A 20,136-nucleotide genomic window follows, 5' to 3' on the forward strand; every position below is an offset into this window, starting at 1 on the left:
GGGGGCAGGCCCGGGCACTGCAGCGCGGGGGGCACCTGCCCAGCCGCACCGCTCCGGTTCCACCCCGCCCCGAGCTGCTCGCCGAGAGTGGTTTCCGGTGTCGCAATGGCTTTTGCCCCGTTGCCAAGGCGACGGCGTAGCTGGTGGCGGGCGGCTGGGGGCAGGCCTGGCCCTGCTCTGGGGCTCTGAGGCCCTGCTGCCGTCTTTCCGGAGCCGGGCATTGTCAGACGTTCCTTCCTCTTTTTCCTCCCGGCGGAGGGGGCGCTGCCCACTGCGGGCAGCATGGGGCAGATTTGCGGGCAGAACGCGTGTAGTGGTCAGGATGGTTTCCAAGTGGCTGATGCTCTCTGAAAGGGAGAAGAGAGCTGCTTGTGTGGGCCTGGAGCACATGTACTTACAGGCATGAGAAGAGATTTGAGGGGCCTCCACTCGCTGGTAGGAGATGTTTGAGACATCCACAGCCCAGCAGGCCTGTGTCTTACACTGCCTTTAGTGTGGTTTATCCCATTCTCCAGACTAGCTCTTATCATGGGTGCAATCTGCACCCGATCACCAGAAATGGTGGTCTTGAGAGGCCACAGGAGATGTGAATCTGTCCCCTAGATTTACAGCCAATTGCCATATTTTTGCAGCCCGTTTTGGCAAGCTTTTTGGCCTTCCCAGAGACACAAACACAGGTGTCATTCTTTTGAGGTGAACACCTCTGTAACTACAAAAAGCTGATTTTGTGAATGACATCTGGATGGTGCTTGCTGTGTAGTTAACTGGTGCAAGTTTGGCCTCCAAACTGTAGTCTGGAGCATGTTACTAAGCCACGCAGGTAGCAACAAATGCCTCAGAGCTTCTGAACCAGCGAAGTCACTACATGGCTGCATCATGCAGTCCTCAATGTCAGCAAAGGCAACAGCTTTTCTTAGAATAAGAGCATTCATTTTGGAAGGTGGCAGTACCTCTTAAGGTAAGTTTGCTGACCCAGCAAGTATGTTTGAATGTGGTCTAACCATATTAAGTGATACTGTAAGTTAAAATATATTTGTTGTTGAATCTTAACTCTGTAGCAGGTTTAATTCTATTAATATAGTAGAAGACCCATTATTAGAAATAGCATTGCAATGACTTAAGTTTAAAATGATCCTTTGACAGGCAGAATGAGGCAAAGGAGACCTTGTAACTAGAGGAGTCTTGTTAGGCTTTCAAAATAGAACAAAAAATGGTATGTGGGAGAGTTGTGAATCATACATTTTTTTTTAGCTCTTCTCCGTTTAATGGCAAGTAACATCACTTCTCACAATTTTAATATTTTCTAACACCTCATTAAAATACCTTTTCACCACTTATATGTATATTGCTGTTATTTCTCATTGTTCTACCTCATTTAGTCCAAATATTTCTGTTGTATTCAAAGGTGTGGCCATCAAAGAACTGTTTTGCAGGAACACTCTGTAGGAGGCATGTTTCTTTTGTGATTGACACAGGATTGACACAACCAAGCCATAACAAGAAATCCATAGCTAATTCTTATGTAACTTTGGACATGTCACTTCAGTTTCTTTGTTCCTCAGTTTTGCCATTTATAAAATTGACTTTTTGTCCCAGTGTTTGTCTTTTTCGTTAGCTTGGATAACAACAGCATGATGTGTGTGCCATAGATGTCTGTTCAGTCTGTTAAATAGACCAAATTTAATTTTTTTAAATAGGCATGTTATTTATGACTTTCATTTCAATAGTTTCATGTAAGACTTCGAAGTGTTGTCATGGTAATTCAATACTGCCTCCTACTTTTTGCATGTAGACTAAGTATATTCAGCACAATTATCAGAATATAGTAATGGATTAAAACACAGTCTTTTCCCCCCAAATTTGTGGACTCTTAAAAAAAAAAAAAAAGGCATTCCAGCCAAAAATCAAAAGCTTTGTGCAGCTGCATAGGGGGAATTGTAGTTTTATAGTGATTGAAAAATGCCAATCCTTTGTTGCCTGTGGGCACCTTTATGGAAAAGCTGGAAACAGACCAGAATAGTAACTGGGGTTTAGTCTAAGTTTGCAACAACTGTAGAAAGTATTTGGACAAATCTGAGTGTTAGAAATAATCACCAGGCTAATTGCTCTTATCTCTGCTTCTAGTCCAAGGAAATTAGTTGTGGTTTTGTCAGGGATACAGTAATAGTTTAACCATGCTTTATTTGGCTAGTCATAGAAAGGAGAGTTAAAAGGTTCTTGCTTATTCATGATTGTGCTTGCATTTACATTTATTCAGATTAGTATTTTGTGAAGAAACTGGAAGGGTTTGAAATAAGAATTGCAGAATCTTAATTCAGGAATACAGAAGTTGAAGTTTAAGTATATACCTAAGTACATTTTTCGAATTGTGCTTTATGGATTCCTTTCTGAAGCTGATTGTAATCTGCTCTAAGGCATGGTTACATCACAAGCTGCTAAAGTTCAAATTTGACTGCCCAGATTTAGTGTTAATAAGAATCTAGATTTTTTTCTATAACAGATTTGAGTCTGCCCTTCTCCCCTCAGTAAAGAAGGATGAGATTTTTTTTTTTTTTTCCTTTCATTGCTGGACTCGGAATGACAGGTTAGAGTTTCTGAAGTACTGTCTGATATTGAGTAAGGGAGACAGCAACAGGGAGAAGGCCCTAATTGACAAAAATGCCTTTAGTACTTGAGTAAATTGTAGGTTGTATTCCTTCCACTCTGGGAAGTGTAGGGAGGACAGAAAATAGATAAGAAAACATTCCGAAAAGCATGAATTATGTGATAATATTTACTTTTTCTCACCAGGTGTAAGATCCTGACCTTAGGCAGCCATATTTAAACACCTAAGGATTTTCCAAGATACAAAACAATCAATAGCTTCTGTTCTATATTAATGAGGAAATACCTTTAAAATATCAGTAGGCAAAATTCAGACCATTTGGATATGTTCTTAAGTATGAATTTTGGGGTTGAGTTTTCAAACAGACTCAGTACCTGGCTAACTTCTTAATGAAGAGGCAGTCCAAACTTGACCTTGCTGTTAATGGAAGGGAAGAGTTGCATCATGCAGACTACAAGCTGAGTATTGCACCAGCAAGGCGTTGTTACAGACCCTGTGTTCACTTCCCTCTTCCAAAAGAAAAACTCAGTTTATTATCATTCTGCTGATTTCTTCCACCTACAAATAAATCTGCACCTATGAATGCTTGGTAACCACCCTGCATTTTAAAAAATCCTACCCTATGTGCTTTCCCTCAATATTCCAGGGTTTTGTTGTTGTTTTTGTTTGTTTGTTTGTCTGAAATATATTTAAATACAGAATCATACACATTCTCTCCATGGGGTGCCCAGAGAATAAACTGTTAGGTTTCATACATGTGTGTACTAGTGCAGGATTAGGAGTGATTCTGCTGATTTCAGCAGAATACTGATGAAAGTACAACACAAGAAGGCATTCCAGCAAACACATGGCAAATAGGATGTCAGATCATCTCTATGAGCAATGTGGGGGTAGAGCCCACTGACCCACTCAGAGTCCTGTGGCCCCATTATCTTGTATATTTGAGAAGCCACCTGAAATTGATCGTCTTCCTGAAAAGTTCAACCAAGGCATTGCATTTTTTCACTGCTGGGGAACTATGGCATGGATGCTTGTGTCAAGTCACAGAGGACACCAGCCAAAAAACACAGAACTGAAGCTGTATCTTACAAACTCTAGCTTGTATACTGAAGATCCTATCAGTTATAAAGTTTAGTGAGTGATCCTACTTTGCAATTAGAATATCAGGATTCTTGCACACTTTTTCATCTCTGACTAAGAGAAGTTGCCTATTGCTCAGTAAGTTTGAGCTCTCACAATTTTAAGCTAAGATTCTTTTCTTGATGCCTGTCTGACCACAGAATAACAGGTCACTTCTGTGAACTTACTAGGAAAGTCAGAAAACCTGCTGTTGTTCTACTTTGTGCTGCAGTCACTTCAATTGGTCACATTAGATCTGTTTCGTGTTAAGAACTGGGGACTCCACAGAAAGAGAAAAAAACAGAGGGCTCTTCGAAAGAATCAGGAGGCTGAAATCTTCTTTTCCCAGGTCTGAATCAAAATTTTGGTCCATTGTACTCAAGATGTAACTTTTTGGTGAGAGGACAGAGGTGTACAGTGGAGATCCTGTCCATTGGTGACCATCAAAAATGTTCAATATTCATTAGAAGACTAATGTCTTGGTGTGTTGGCAAAATGGCTTTCTAAGCATATGCTTTGTGTGTATAGTTGTTCAATCCTGCCATAATGAAGGTAAAATAGATATTCTTGCTATATTAACTTATGTTGCTTTACACTATTTAATACCTGTTAAATTTCATGCTGATGTTGGACACCTGTGGATGAAGAACTGTATGTCAACCTCACCTCCATCCCTGATAAGGTGATGGAACAGCTCATTCTGGACATCATCTCCAAACACCGAGAAAAAGAAGGTTATCAGGAGTAGTCAGCATCAGTTCACCAAGGAGAAATCATGTTTGACAACCCTCATAGCCTTCTAAGATGGTATGACTGGCTGGGTACACAAGGGAAGAGCAGTGGATAAGGTCTACCTTGACTTCAGCAAGGCTTTTGACAACGTCTCCTGCAACATCCTCATAGGCAAGCTCAGAAAGTGCAGGCTGGATGGGTGCACGGTGAGATGGATCATGAACTGGCTGGATGGCAGATCTCAGAGGGTTGTGATCAATGGTGCAGACTCTGTTTGGAGGCCTGTAGTTAGTGGGGTTCCCCAGAGGTCAGTGTTAGGTCCAGTCATGTTCAACCTGTTCATCAATGACCTGGATGAAGAGACTGAGTGCACCCTCAGCAAGTTTGCTGATGCTACCAAATGGGAGAAAGCATAGATGACTGTGCTGCCATTCAGCGCGACCTGGACAGGCTGGTTGACTGGGCAGAGAAGAACATGATGAAATTCATCAGGGGTAAGTGCAGGTCCTGCACCTGGGGAGGAATAACCCCAGGCATCAGTACAGATTAGGGATTGACCTGCTGGAAAGCAGCATTGCAGAGAAGGACCTTGGAGTTCTCATCAACAACAGGTTGACCATGAGTCAACAATGTGCCCTTGTGGCCAAGAAGGCCAACAGTATCCTGGGGTGCATTAAGAAAAGTGTCACCAGCAGGTTGAGGGAGGTTATCCTCCCAGAATAGAGGGAGACCCCTCTACTCTGCCCTGGCGAGGCCGCATCTGGAGTACTGTGTTCAGTTCTGGGCTCCCCAGTTTAGACAAGGAATTACTGGACGGAGTCCAGCAGAGAGCTACAAAGATGATTAGGGGTCTGGAGCATTTTTCTCATGAGGAGAGACTGAGAGAGCTGGGTCTGTTCAGCCTGGAGAAGAGAAGGCTGAGAGGGGATCTTACCAATTTTTATAAATATCTGAAGGGTGGATGTCAAGAGGGTGGGTCCAGACCCTTTTCAGTGATGCCAACGATAAGTTGAGGGGCAACGGGCACAGACTGAAGCACAGGAGGTTCCATATAAACATGAGAAGAAACTTATTTACTTTGAGGGTGCCAGAGCACTGGAACAGGCTGCCCAGAGAGGTTCTGGTGTCTCCTTGTCTGGAGACATTCAAAACCTGCCTGGCCACATTCCTGTGCGATCTGCTCTGGGTGAACTGGATTTAGCAGGTCCCTTCCAACTCCAACCAGCCTGTCATTCTGTCATTCTGTGAATGGATCATTTCACACAAGTGAATCACCTGTCACACATTTACATTGTTATCAGTCTGAGCCAGAATCAGACTAGCAATTTGCTGCTGAAATGTTCCACATCCATTATTCAAACCCCTGAAAAATCCAGTGTTCAGAAAATGTTTTTTAAAAATCTGGGCCAGTGCCAATGTTTGTGTATGTGTGTGTGTGTGTGTGTGAGGATGTCCAACTGATGTCATGGTAGCAACCAGAAAAAATATAATTGGTTTCATCTTTGTAAGAAAGTTTTGTGTTGACCACAGGAGACACACAAAGCCACGTGCAATCCTTCCTGTAGAGACAGTATCATTGTAATACATGATTAGCTGTTATGATCTCCTGTCATTTCACTCCAGGAGAGTTATGGCTCTCACACTGAGGATGTAAGACTGCAGATGGAGGACTGCTAGCTACAAATCTCTTGTAAGGCTGCTGCAGTAAATCTCTTGGAGAAAAGACATTGCCTAAAAAAACACTATGCTAAAGGGACCTGCCATTTGTTTTCTTAGAGACGATGGGAAGGGAGTCTGTGGAGAGAGGTACTGTTTCATTCTACACTTGTTAATATTATGCAAGCAGGCACTCATCAAGGAAGACCCAGCTTTTTCTCAGATTAAGACAAGAAAGGAGACATGGCAGTATTCAATGCATTGTGTCACTCTTGCTTTCTGTATAGTCTTTTGTATGAGAGAGAAGGAGTAGACATCACTTTCTAGGGGCCAACTGAGGCTGTGATGGATTTTATAGCTTAGTTATAGTAATAGTCAAGTGGAGGTTGCTAGATTGGCACAGGTCTGGACTGTTGGTTATGGAGAATGTTTACAGTGAACTCAGAATTGGCATTCAGCTCAGGTGAAGACTTAAGAGCAAATAGTGCTTTATTATGGACACAAACCCTCATTCATATGCTCAGTGTATGTGAACAGACACTGATGGAGCTCAAAATATTGATGCATATTCTGTCTGTGAGTCCTTGAAATTATTCCTTCAAAACTTTGAGGCTGAGTTAAACCAGCAAGGTGGATAGAGAGATGGGACTGTCACAAGGCTCAGCATAATTCAACTCCATACTGCAGCTGACAGTATACATAGAGCCAATGCAGCTGGCAGTGAAAGCTAACAGAAGATATGAGCGGCTTCACACTGAATTTCACTGGACATTTTCATTCTGGGGTGGGTTTTAAAGGTCCCAGCCTCACTGCTTGGTTGTTCATTGAGTCACTCATGTTCATTTTTAAAATTAGGGCATTAAAAATTTGAAAAGCAATTTCTTTTCATACAACGGCCACCAATCCAATAAAAAAGTACACATATATATAAACAAAACATAAATACATATATAAACAGGCATCAAGATTCAAGTTGGATCTCCATTTGCATGTTTCCTACACATGTAGACATGCTTAACTTTAAATTCGTAACAAGTGCTTTGCTTAGTGAAAGCCTGTACGTGATCATAAGAATGTTTGAAAATCTCGTGCTATGTTAATTTTTCTGGCTTGCAGAAAAGATGAAGACTTTCCGAAGTCCTGTGCATTCATCAGGTCCTGTTAATCTGGACTTTCTTTTTGAAAAAAAAAAAAAGCACATTGCTTATTTAGGAAAATAACTTAAACTTTGCAAGTGATGTGACCTAGCTGGTCTAGTTGGAGGCTTTCCATCCTTACTGGTGCTGGACAGCTGGAAAAAAAAAAAGCTCAGATGCGGAAAAAAAAAAATCCTTGCACATCCACAATACTCACTGTGGTGTACTTACCAACAAAAAAGTATTGGCTGACAATATTCTTGAGAAGAGCAAGGCCTGCTAACTTCCTCAAGCATTTTTAATTGTCAGCATTTTGTCTTTCATTGCCAGTCTTTGACTACCTAGAGTCTATAGCTCATATGTAGAATTTGCAGAGATACAGTTGCTTCTGGTTGTTCATTCAAACTCAGATGTATTTTACAGGAGCACAATCCATGTTTTTTAGGTTTGGTTTGGTTTGTTCTGGCTACATCTGTTTCATTTGGCAAAATATTCCCCTAAGTACTGAAATAATAGCCATCAATTAAATTATTTTATAATGTGTAGAAAACCAGGATTTGTCTGTGGGAATTTTGTTTCTCTGCCTTTCCCATAACCGTTAACTTAGCAATGCTCCAGAATGTTCTGGTTTCTCTTTGCTTTTTCCTGATGCCATTCAAACTCCAGCCTCTAGTCACCTGCACCATTTTTTTGAGCTATCAGTCCTTCAATCAACAGTTGTTTTAAGTTCCCAGGTAGGGAAATACTTCCAAAATAAAAGCGGGAACAGTTTGCCTGCAGATAATAGGCTGGCAAGCCAAACATGCTGTTGCTTCACTTGAAGATACATCACTGTTGAGCAGGTGATGCAGAGGAATAGCTCTCTTGCTGTGACATCATCACAGTTGTGTCAGACAAGCAGAAGTGTTTAACTTCTGCTGCAGGACTAATGAGCAGGTGATTAATGACACAAAACTGAGATACTGGAATGAAGGGACTCAGGCAGCAGGCTAAGGACATGGGGGAAGGTGGGGTGAGTGTTAATAACTGACTGAAGAGGTTTTATTTATTCCTCCTGTCACTCCCTGTTACCTCACTGATTAGATTCCAGAAACCTGACCAAGGCAGCTAGTTAGGCATTGACCGCAGAACCTCTGACAGACCCTGGGTACAGTGTGACTTTATTGGTTTCCATGCTACACTGGAAAAACCTCACATCAGGATGCAGTGTCTGGTAGGAGTGCTCTTGTAGCTGTTTCTGGAGGAGGGAGTGGGGAAGAATGGAAAGTGTGTCACTTTGAAATTGAAAAGATTTGGTGAGACAGTTTTTCAAGATGAAAAATAGAAAACATTTAAATATCAAAAAAGTGGTTTTTAACCGTGTTCTGGGAATTTAGAGGTGGAGTCTATCCACCAAATCTATCCAAGGTGGATGCTTCTGATAACTCATTACCAGAAAGCCTCTTGCAAGTTTTAGAAGCAGATGAGGATATCTCTCCCTTCTTACTTGAGATCTTCATTGTGTAGAGCACAGAGTACATCTGCCTTCCCAGAGTTTAGTTTACTGAGTTAGGTTTAGCTGTCTGAGTCCAAGGTCAACTCCTTCACTAATAAGAGCTGTTGTAGAAAAAGCCAGAGGTGAGGGCCCGTCCCTCCTCTCCTTTGGGAGCTCCTCTTACACTGAGGTTCTACTGCTATGCCACATCACAGCTGTGTAAGCAGATGTGTCAGCACCTGGTGTTCACCTTGACCCAGACCCACTGGCTGCATCTCTGATCTCTCTGATCCTGTTCACTGCCTCTGGCCCTGATCCTGACCCAGACTTGCTGCTCTGCCTCTCAGCTCATTGTTGTTGAGGTCCTCCTTGCTCATGAGAGCCATAACAAGGCTCATGGCTACAAGCTCACCTCCCTTGTGGAGCAGCTGGCCCCCTCACTGCTTACTGATGCACCGTGTATTTGAGACAGATTGAGGGTATGGCAAATCTGTGTTTGCAAAACAGAAGCCATGAATGAATTAATTAAAACAGTGAAATGCAGGAAAGTTTGTGAATAGACAGAGAAAACACAGGTTCTCTCACTCTCAGATGACTTATGTTAGACATTGGACTTTACACAATAAAACCTCCCTATCAGTGCTAAACAGTGACCATCCCACAAAAGCAGATTTCAGTAGCTGTTTTTTTCTGTAGTATGAAAAAAAGGAATTGACTCCATATTTTTTCTTTTTAAAAACAAAAAAAAAAAGCTGCTTTTTTTAGTTCATCAGCTAGTTACTAAGATATTGCAGATGCTGGTGAAAGGATTGCACTGCTGTTCACTCATTTTTCAAGTGAATGCCTCACTCCTTGAACAGGTGATTATGTTTGGGTTAATGGTGAATGGTGGACTCTAGTATAGATCAGACATTGTGCTTCAGGTATGAAAATTCACTTCTTACAGATTTTGGGCAAGATTTATACATTGTCACAAAGAAGTTTCAGTTTCAAGGAACCTGCTGTTTTCAATGAAAAGCTGCTTTGTCAAAGTATTTCTTCAACCAACAGGAGAACTCAATTGCAATAACAGTGATGGTAAAGTCTCAAAGAGCTTCAGTTATGATCAAGAGTCCTGCCCTCTTTTTCCAGTTTTATTCCATCATATTTGTCAAACAGCTCAACCTCAGAGGCTTTCCTAGAATCAATGCCATCCTTTTGTGAAGCTTCCCTGTGATCTGAGCCTCCGATTTCACAGTGTCTCCAAAATATGTGTTCTGCTGCTTAGCAATGGCGGCTGGCTACAGGAAGAGGGAATTTCTTCCACCCCTCTAACGAGAGAATCTACCTTCTTCAATGGGGGAGGCTGACGTAGGAAAGAATTAGGAGAGCTGTCGGTATTTGGTCCTCCTTTAGAACAACTCTTCCATGGTAGAAGATTGCTCATGGAGTATTTTACTGTGACATTTCCACATCTTCTCAGGCTTGGAAGAATAAATAATCTCCACCTCGGCTACTGAGCTTGCAGAAGGGATCAGTTTGTTTTATAGCACAGCTTCATTTTGTTATGAGGAGCGTTTGTTCTGTGAGTCATCATGGAAGTCATTAAGCAGGTGTCAAACAGAGTGTGTGATACATTGCTGAAGGACAGGCAGATGAGCTACCCTTACTCTAAGCAGAGAGGGTATTGGCTCCTGCTGTTCATGTGTTTTCTTTTAGCTGTGTCTGACTGAATACCTCTTGCAGCAGTTGTTCCTCCCTGAGAGATTCTAAGTGGACATGAAGTATCAGTCATTAGCATTTGTTTGTTGAGGTAATAGTTGTTTTCTTTTGTCATAATTTCAGTGATACCTTACGTAGACCTGACTGTGACATCTACAAAGGTGTGTTTTCTCTCATTTCTCTCAAGGAAAGAAAAAAAAAAGGAATTCTGGGAGGAAATAACTTTTTATTTCCATTTAGTTCCATGTCTTCGTCTGTCGTTTCTAGTGTGCCTCACTGCTCTGGATTAGGAAAGTTGTACCCAGTTCTGAGTTGTGACCTAGTGACTCTTCTGACATGTGAAGAACTACAAATGCTTTAACTGTGGTACTGATGCACAGTGAACATCATGCTGATTGTCTACATAGAAGACTTTTCACAGCATGCTTTCTAGAGGCATCTGTGCTTTGGTTCACTTCTATTTAAAATGAACAACAGCCACCATCACCATGCACACACATGCAAGACCTAGTATTAGCTGTGAAAAGCAGATCTTTTAATGGTATCTCAGCATGGAGAGTCAAAATTGTGAGTCATTTAGGGTTCATCTGCAGTATAGATACAGGAATACTGATCCAGCCTAACTGGAATTTTTGATCCTTCAGTTGGACATGTAGGAAAGTATGGCTCAAAAAACCAAAGCTGTTTACACATTTGTTTCAGGGAATAGAAGAGATGTATAGGTATAGTAGGATGTCTTACCTGAGTTGAATCTTTCAGATGGACCGCTTAAGAGATATCTTCACCCTTCTCCTCTGTGCCACTAAGAAGTACCTGCTGTCTTCAGTAATGTGTCCACTATTCAGTTCCACTTTTTCACCACTATTATTTTTCTGAATCCAATTTGTTATTTGAACAAACCCTGTCTTACTGATTCTGCTTTCAAATAATTACTAGAATTTCCTGCTCCCTGAATGAAACAGGGCAGTTTGAGAAATCAGATGGAACTGGAGGATATAATATGTAATGCTGTGAAACAAGAATCTGGCATCCTTCTCTCTCCTATCAGAACCTTGCTGTGTTTGGTTGTTCTAATACATGGTTTAATCATGAAGAATGTGGCATTTCTATTCTGTGTGACAGTATGGACAAGAACAAAACCAACATGGCTGTTGATTTACGTATATTTTACAGTACTGCTGTAATAATGTCAGATGCCTTTGATTCCCTGTGATAAATATATGCTGTATAAAAGGAGAGAATGCCTCCAAAGATTTTAGAAATAGCTGTATGTCACAAAGTAAATACTTTTTGGTTTGCTTCCCTTTTTTCCTCCAGCTCACAGTTGGAAGAGCTCTGCTTCAATGCTATAGATTCAACCACGAAACTAGCTAAAGTTAAGTGTATACTGAAGTGCAATAGAAATGTTTTTCTGAATAGCTACCTTTATCTTCCTGGGACAAGGCCGAATAGGTTTATGAGACATGGAGTTCTGAAGACACTGGACTGGACTCTTCTCTCACCTTGTTTTAGTTTCACAGATTCTGATGAAATTTGCTGAGTTACAGATGTATAAGAAAGAACAAACCAGCTGCCTGCAACCAAAGCCCTGTAGCTAGCTTTACTTCCAGTAGCTTTTTTATAGCAGTGTTAGTAAAGATGTAAATCAGATGCACAACTACCTAGGGACAAAGGATTTCAAGTCATTAGAGTAAGGAAGATGGAGATGGCAACCCTGGATTCCATTTGCAGCTCTGGCTCTGCTAAGTTTTTAATGATTAATTGCAGCCTTTATTAATTAGTAATACAGCACTATAAGCAGCTCAACTTTTTGTATCTTTAGTCTCTCAACTGTGGTTTTCTATGCAATTCCCACCCCCTTTAAAAAAGCTTGATGAGTATTTTGCTATTGGTAAGCTCTGAGAAATGCAGCAGGTAGCAGTAACTTTACACCTGTCTAGCGTAGGAATGCTTCCAGGGCATAGGTGTAGAAGGTAATGTTTTAACACGTGATTTTTGCTCTGAAAACACGTTTCTGAACAACATGCTGTTTGCCATTTCCCTTCACAACAGCAGACACAGAAACCTTTCCACTCTAAATGGTTTATGTCCTTGTAGAATCTGTGCACATGGCACAAAACAATAAAAATAAGGTTGCGAGATCCTGGGCAGAGAAGAGCACATATATTTCCACTGGATGCACATGATGTCCTTTTCATGTATGGCTCAGGTCAGAGAACTCCATCTGACATTTGGAAAATTGCACTGAAACAGTCCAGGGGCAATGCAACATGCTTCAGAGATGGAGAGTGTTGATCGCTGACAGTTCATCTGGAGAACAGTGCTGTGAAGCTTCACTCTGAGCAGGTACTTTCCAAATTCCCTGTGTGAATTCTGAAGACAGGAAGGTCCTGCTGAACCACTACCCATATGCTGGAGATTTGGGGTTGAAATCAGGCTCGCTGTCCAATAAGCCGAAGAACTAGGAAAGAACATCAGGTCTGCTGCCTTCCGCTCTGCCAGTGTTGTGCTACTGTGCAGGCAATAGTTGAACCTGCTTACTGAGATCCCTGAAGGCAAGTCTAGAGTTATCAGCAGTTCCAGTGTGTGCTGATGAATGAACCTTAAAATTGGGCTTCTACATACTGACTTGGTCATCCTTCTCATGCATTGCTGAGCAGCATATACTCATTCTCCTTTATGCTGTGAGTGTGCAGGGAGACTGCCTGCGTGAACCACGGGTACCTGAAGGTGTTCTGGCAGTGCGCATCTGCCAGCTATGGCACAATTTTAGCTGTTTGAGCCAATCCTCCTGTTCATAAACTGTAGGTTACTTTTCCTTGTCGCTAGGTGGCAGAATTTGCGTTATTAAATCATGCAGGATTTTTTTCAGTGCTCAGGAACTACTTCAGCTCTGTCCTGGTAAATGAATTGCTAGGTCCTGGTAGAGGGAGCTGTGTGAAAGGAACAAGGAGGGCTCCCTCTGAAGGATATGACCTGTCCTGCAGCTGATGGGTCACTTGCATTATGCTGGATTCAAGACCTGGTCAAATTTGACAGGTTCTCCTCTTACTGTATTCCTTCAGGCTTTGATTTACCAGTCTGGTGCCCACAGTGGTTCAACCCTGATTCCAGAGCACTTTTCTGTCATATTTGCTGAACAATATTTGCACTTTTCATCAAGAAGTATCTGTCTCAGAGGCAGTTCCCGTAGTGCTTTTGGCTAATACTAGTGGAAATCTAAGCTCACACTGCATCACAAGCGATCATAGGGGATATATTTTTTGAGCTAAGGTAAAGCACTTAGAAAATTCAGAGTTGGAAAGCTTTTTTACTTTAACCTGTTTCTACTGAAGTGGTTTAGGTTTGTTTGAATCTCTAGGCCACACAATGTAGAGAGAACATTTAAGTAATATTTTTAATTCCCAGCACCTTCAGGATAAATGGAGAATGTCCAGGAAACATGTATAACAGGCATGTGATTTTACAGAGAGATTTTAAACTTACAAAGGCAAGATATGTTGCAGAAAATGTAAACATAATGATATGTGGAGCAGCTCCAGATCAAATCAGCTTTTCATTTGATAAATTAATCTTGAAGTTTCTGTATCGTCTGTGCTTGGCCATAGCAAGGGTTGGCCAAAAGCAGCAAGATGCTATTTCCTGTCCTGGTAGATATGAAAATACTGACATGGCTGAAGGACAGGGTAGAGAACTGCTCTGCACTAGGGCTATCACGCAGCATAGAGAAAAAACATTCTTGCCACCTTCCTTAATTCTGTAGTTGACATATTTTGTTGTCCTATATACTCTGGAGAGAGAAACTCTTATGTAATTCTCCCATTCAGATGGAGAACGAAGGAATACAACTTGCTTATTCACCTGAATTTCTACTGTCCAGAAGGAAGCAAAATAATTCCGTATATGGATGGATGAAGGTACGTCTGTCTCCTCTTGCATTTCATTCCAAATAAGCAGCCACCAAACTAGTAGCAGCATTTAAGGAGAGCTTGCTAGTATGAGAATGTCTTTCAAGTGTTCACAGAGGCTGAGTGAGATTTCAAGATTTGAAGCAAAATCTTTGGACCTTGAGGGGAATTCAACTACAATAAAAAGTTATGGTATTTACTACCTCCATTTTTGCATTTCATAGGCTTCATAATCTTCTGGACTATGTTCCCAGATCTCACTGTCTTCAGACTTGAAACTTGATTCCAGCTCTGTGCCTTAAGCCCATTGAGAATTATTCTGCATGCACAGTTCAATGCTCTTATCTTTCATCAGCTGTATTTACCCTGGCTAGGAGTGTTGAAGGCTCTGAAGGAAATTGGTTTGCTGTGGTGATGCAAGTAATTTTGTATTTTCTTTCTGCTTCTCTTGGGTATTTATACTTTAATGTGTTGATACCATTCTTCTCTAGTGAGGGTTTTTTTTCTCATTTTTCTTAGTAAAAAGAAAAAGGATTTATTATACATGAAAGTATAATACTTCAGTACTTAATGCCTTCTTTGCCTCGGTCCTTGATAGTAAGACCAGTTTTTTTCTGGAGTATCCAGCCCACTGAGCTAGAAGACAGGGACAAGGAGCAGAATGAAGCCCCAGTAATCCAAGAGGAAATGGTTCATGACCTGCTACACCACTTAAACATACATATTTCTGTGGTGCCAGATGGGATTCCCCCAAGGAATCTGAGGAAGCTGGCAGAGGTGATCATCCAGCCACTTTCCATTATCTCTCAGCAGTCCCATTTGGCTGGAGGTTAGCAAGTGTGACATACATCTACAAGAAGGGCTAGAAGGAGTATCTGGAGAACTACAGCCCTGCGGCCTGACCTTGATGCTGGGGAGGGCTGTGGAGCAGATTATCTTGAGTGCCATCATGTGGCATGTACAGGACAACCAAGTGATCAGGCCCAGTCTGCATGGGTTTATGAAAGGTAGGTCCTGCTTGACCAGACTGATCTCCTTCTATGACAAGGTGATGTGTCCAGTGGGTGAGGGAAAGGCTGTGGATATTGTTTTCCTAGACTTCAGTAAAGCCTTTGACACCTTTTCCCATAGCATTCTCCTGGAGAAACTGGAAGTTCATGTCTTGAACAGGCATAATCTTCAGTAGGTAAAGAACTGGCTGGATGGCTGGGCCCAAAGAGTTGTGGAAAACGGAATCAGATCCAGTTGGTGGCCAGTTGCAAGTGGGGTTCCCCAGGGATCACTATTGGGGCCAGTTCTGTTTAATCTCTTTATCAGTGATCTGGATGAGGGGACTGAGTGCACCCTTAGTAAGTTTGCAGCCAACACCAAGCTGGGTGGGAGTGTTGATCTGCCAAAGGGTAGGAAGGCCACACAGAGAAATCTGGACTGACTGGATCATTGGGTTGAGGCCAGTTGCATGAGGTTTAAAAAGGCCAAGTGCTGGGTCCTGCACTTGGGTCACAACAACCCCAGGCAGCACTACAGGTACGGAGAAGAGCAGCTGCAAAGCTGCCTGGTGGAAAAGGGTCTGGGGGTGTTGATTGACAGCCAGCTGAATATGAGCCAGCAGTGTGCCCATGTGGCCAAAAAGACCAAGAGCATGCTGGCTTGTATCACGAGTAGTGTGGCCAGCAGGACTAGGGAAGTGATCATCCCACTGTAGTCAGCACTGGTGAGGCCCCACCTTGAATCCTGTGTTTAGTTTTGGGCCCTTCACTATAGGAAAGATGTTGAGGTGCTGGAGAGAGTTCAAAGAAGAGCAATGAACCTGGTGAGCAGTCTTCTGAGGAGCGTCGGGGGGAGCTGGGGTTGTTCAGCTTGGAAAAAAGGAGGCTGAGGGGAGACCTTGTCACTCTCTACAACTACCTGAAAGGAGATCGTAGCAAGGTGGGCATCTCTCTTCCAAGTAGCAAGTGATAGGACAAGAGGAAATGGCCTCAAGTTGCACCAGGGGAGGTTTAGGTTGGATATTAGAAAAACTTTCCTCACCAAGGGGGTTGTCAGGGATTGGACCAGGCTGCCCAGGGAGGTGGTGGAATCACCATCCCTGGAGGTGTTTAAATGGCATTTAGACAAAGTTCTTAGGGACATGATTTAGTGCTAGAGTTAGGTTAGGTTATGGTTGGACTTGATGATCCCGAGTCTCTTCCAACTGAAATGATTCTATGATTCGTTACTTTGAGGGTGCCAGAGCACTGGAACATCCTGTCAAATAGATAATCCCAGTGAAGAGTTGATACCACTTGGGACAAATAGATTTAACCTTGTAATATCAGTGAAAAGGACAACATGAGCTTGCTGTTCCTGAGGAGGGAATTTGATTCTGAAGGACTCTGTTGCAGATAGCCATCAAATTATTTGTCAGGACTCCTGCTTCCTGCTAGTTGCCATTATTTTATCTGAAAATCATCCTGCTTAATATGACAGGACTGGAAGATGAGCCATTCAGTGAGAGCAATTTTACTGTGTTGTGAGCATTCAGTTGCTACGCATATTAGTGTAGCTCTTACAGACAGGACTGATGGCTCGGCCGTTTCTGTCCAGTCAGCAAAATAGCATTGCCTTTCCCTCGTTCCTCTATTTTGGAATGCTTTTGCAAGCCAGCACATAGAAATCATTTGCATGTATTTAGTTAAATGGAGCAGTGCTGGACAGGCAAGGAGTTGGCATGCAGTTACCAATGAAGAGAATCTTCTCCTCTCCAAGCAGTCTCTTAATCTGCAGTGGTGGCATTGCTGAGTTACTGACCAAAGCAACAGTGTGCTAAAGAAAGAAGACATATCTCCAAGCCATTATGACAGAAGAAAGCAGCACTCCATACCCCTATATGAATACACCAATATGTGCAAATGGATAAAAGAAATGTTTTTTTTAAAGCAGTGATGGGTCTGCCCTTTCACAAAGACAGACCACAGCATTTCTCTCTTCTCTATCCTATTCTATAAGAGCATAAGAAGAGACATATTCGGTCAAACCCTAGGTTTCTTTCTCCATCTTAAGCGAAAACACAGTGTTTAAAAAGGTTTAAGAATAGCACAAGGATGCAGTAATATCTTCAAATACTCACCCAGATTCTAATGAGAGGACTTGACAGGGCCACTGGGATTTTTCTACTACAGATCTTTAACTATTCTCTTTTCAGTGTGGCCTGAGTTATTTCTGCCACTGGGTAGAGTCCGCTTACAGCTTTTGCCTCATCCCAGCGGAGGAGAAAATGCAGAAGTTAGGCTACCCGTGTTTTAAAGAGAGCAAGCAAGCTCCTGCTGTGGTGACTTAAAAACCTTCCTGAATTGGTGCTGAGAAAGGACTTTATGAAGTGAATAGCTTTGTTTTGAATGTAAAAGTACTTCTGGCCCTGACGAGAGAAAAAGAAAACAGTTAAAAACTTAAAGCTACAAAGCAGATGAATAGAACCATCATTTTTAAAGCATCATGATATTTGAGTCAAGTTCATTTTTGAATATTTGGAACAGGAAATACTGAATATTTATGGAGGATCCTGCTATATGATAAATATCATTAAAGTATCTACATAGAGCATAATGGAGAAAATGTTTCCATTAGTAAGCTCTGCCTTTTTATCTTGAAGTATAATTTGGCGGGGAAGTTGTTACATTTGAAAGCAAATGTGAATATGTTCAAAAAGTTTGAAGAATATTCAAGCAGTAAAAGCAGGGGAAATGTAAAAAATGTAAAAATGTAAAAAACGCCATATTTCAAAGGCAAATCAGTCTTTCAGGGATAGTTTGCTGAATTTGGAGAGTTTGTTTTGTGGATCATGACATAGGATGATTTGTTTAGAATGATCAAACTGAAATTGCCTGAACTGACCCAAATATAACAGATTCTATTGTGTTTTACCTCAGTTTATTAGATGCAGTTATTTCTGGCAAGCTGTGTCAGTGAAAGCTGAGAACTGGGCAAATGATTCTTTTTGCAGGCAACACTCCGTCTTTTCATGTAGCGCTATTCAGACTGAACATTATCTGTTACGAGATTTTTTGTCTTCCAATAAATCTGATTCTAACCACACAACAATCCACAAAGAAAACAATAACTCATAGTGGCTGTCAAGATTCAGAGTTCACAAATGTGCTTCTCCTCTCTCCATTCCCAATCTCTTCCTTGATTTTGACTGATAACTCTATAGTAAAGGAAATGTTTTTACATAGTGCTTGGCACTGAGGGGCTCAGACAAGGTTTCCAGAGGCAGTTGCAGCAGAAAAATGTATATTTCAGTAGCTCTGACTCTAAGATTTTTTGCATACTTTAATCTCTTATTTCCACTGCTTAAAGTTGACAGCTAAGGTTAACTCAGTGAGTCAAGTTTGACTTTGTGATTATTACACTAGTTTCAAAAAGTCATCCCTCACTTTGACTCACTGAAAACGTGACTATGTGGAGTTAAGAGACATCTACACATTTAACTGTTTTCCCACCAATTACATACATAGTATTTCAGTTCATGGCAAATGTTTTACTCTTCCTTTGAACTACTTGCCTTGTGAGCTTTGCTCAATATTTTGTGCTCTTTGATCCAGATGGAAAAAGCATTGATTATTATTGTTGTTGTTATTATTATTTAATTCAACTGTATTTCCCTGTTTTCATAGCCACCTTTTCTTTTGCAGCCAAACTCATTTGTACACTGAGGAGAAAGCTCTTATCAGCTCACCTGCCTGCCACCAAGATGTTACTTGGTTAGTATTCACCTGAGATGAAATCTGTGTCATTCCAGGAAGATTTTCTCAGTACCAAACAACGTCTTTAGCTTTATAAATGTATCTCTGATCAAATCAAGGACTTCCCTAGCAGACAGCTCCATGTATAGTCTTTGTTGTTTGCTGGTGAACTAAGAAGCCAACAAAATACTAAGGAGAAGCCATTTCACAGTAGTCAATAGAGAGCTTCGGTGAGAACAAAATAGCAGTCTCTCAGTTAGATTGTCATGATGTCTGTTCTGTGACTCATTCTTTAATCTTTTGGAATATGGTGTTTTTATAGCTAGGCTATTGTAGCTACCTGTCAGCGTATTATAGCAATGCAAAAGTGATCTATTGCCCATAACATCTGACTGATGATGATTCAGTGGGCTCATTGTATACAATAAAAACCTTAAAGTATGAAAAAGCCCTTTAAATTGTAGATGGCTTCTGTACTCATTAACATGTTGTCAATATTTTTACTGACCTTTTGCAAAGTGTTTTGCAGTCTCTGGATGAACAGGATCCCATAGTGTCAGTAGCACTTTTTTCTTAGTGTGAGCATGAGAACAAATGAAGCAGAATCTTGAGTCCCACATGACAGTGCCACTCAGGACCTTGACAGACCAGAATGTGAGCCACAACCCTGTTTGCAGACGTTTGTAATCTGAACAGCACAAGCAGCACAAGTAACTACTCCTCCTGCTTTGAAGCAATATGAAACTTCAAAGAACATCAAAGCTATAGGGATCCAGTGCAAAGCATCATATTATTTACTTTCTCCCATCTTGAATGAGTTCTTGCATCAGTGCCATGAAAATAATGCCTGACACATCCCTTGCCCTGCTTAAGATTCATGATTCAAAGTTCTTGATGAAGACAAGAATGCAATAAAGATCTGAATGTGACAGCCTACTTTTAACTTCATTTCCTCTGGGTGTTTTGGCTTATTGTTCTTTTCTCTGTTTCATTTTGCTGGCATTTAGACAAAGACTGAATGTTCACTTCATTGAAACGGAAGCATATCCTGCTTGCTGCATAGTTTCAAAAACAATGCAAC

At 41.4% G+C, this 20,136-nt stretch overlaps 1 long non-coding RNA gene across 1 annotated transcript; it reads left to right on the plus strand.

Annotated features, from left to right (window-relative positions):
- Window positions 1–48: 48 nt before the first annotated feature.
- LOC139826384 (uncharacterized) lies at window positions 49–19,513 on the plus strand. Its single transcript, XR_011736394.1, has 3 exons — window positions 49–958; window positions 14,251–14,340; window positions 19,005–19,513. It is a non-coding gene; the product is annotated as an uncharacterized lncRNA (long non-coding RNA).
- Window positions 19,514–20,136: the final 623 nt, after the last annotated feature.

The sequence above is a fragment of the Patagioenas fasciata genome, chromosome Z (assembly GCF_037038585.1).
Source record: "Patagioenas fasciata isolate bPatFas1 chromosome Z, bPatFas1.hap1, whole genome shotgun sequence".
NCBI classification, from domain to species: domain Eukaryota; kingdom Metazoa; phylum Chordata; class Aves; order Columbiformes; family Columbidae; genus Patagioenas; species Patagioenas fasciata.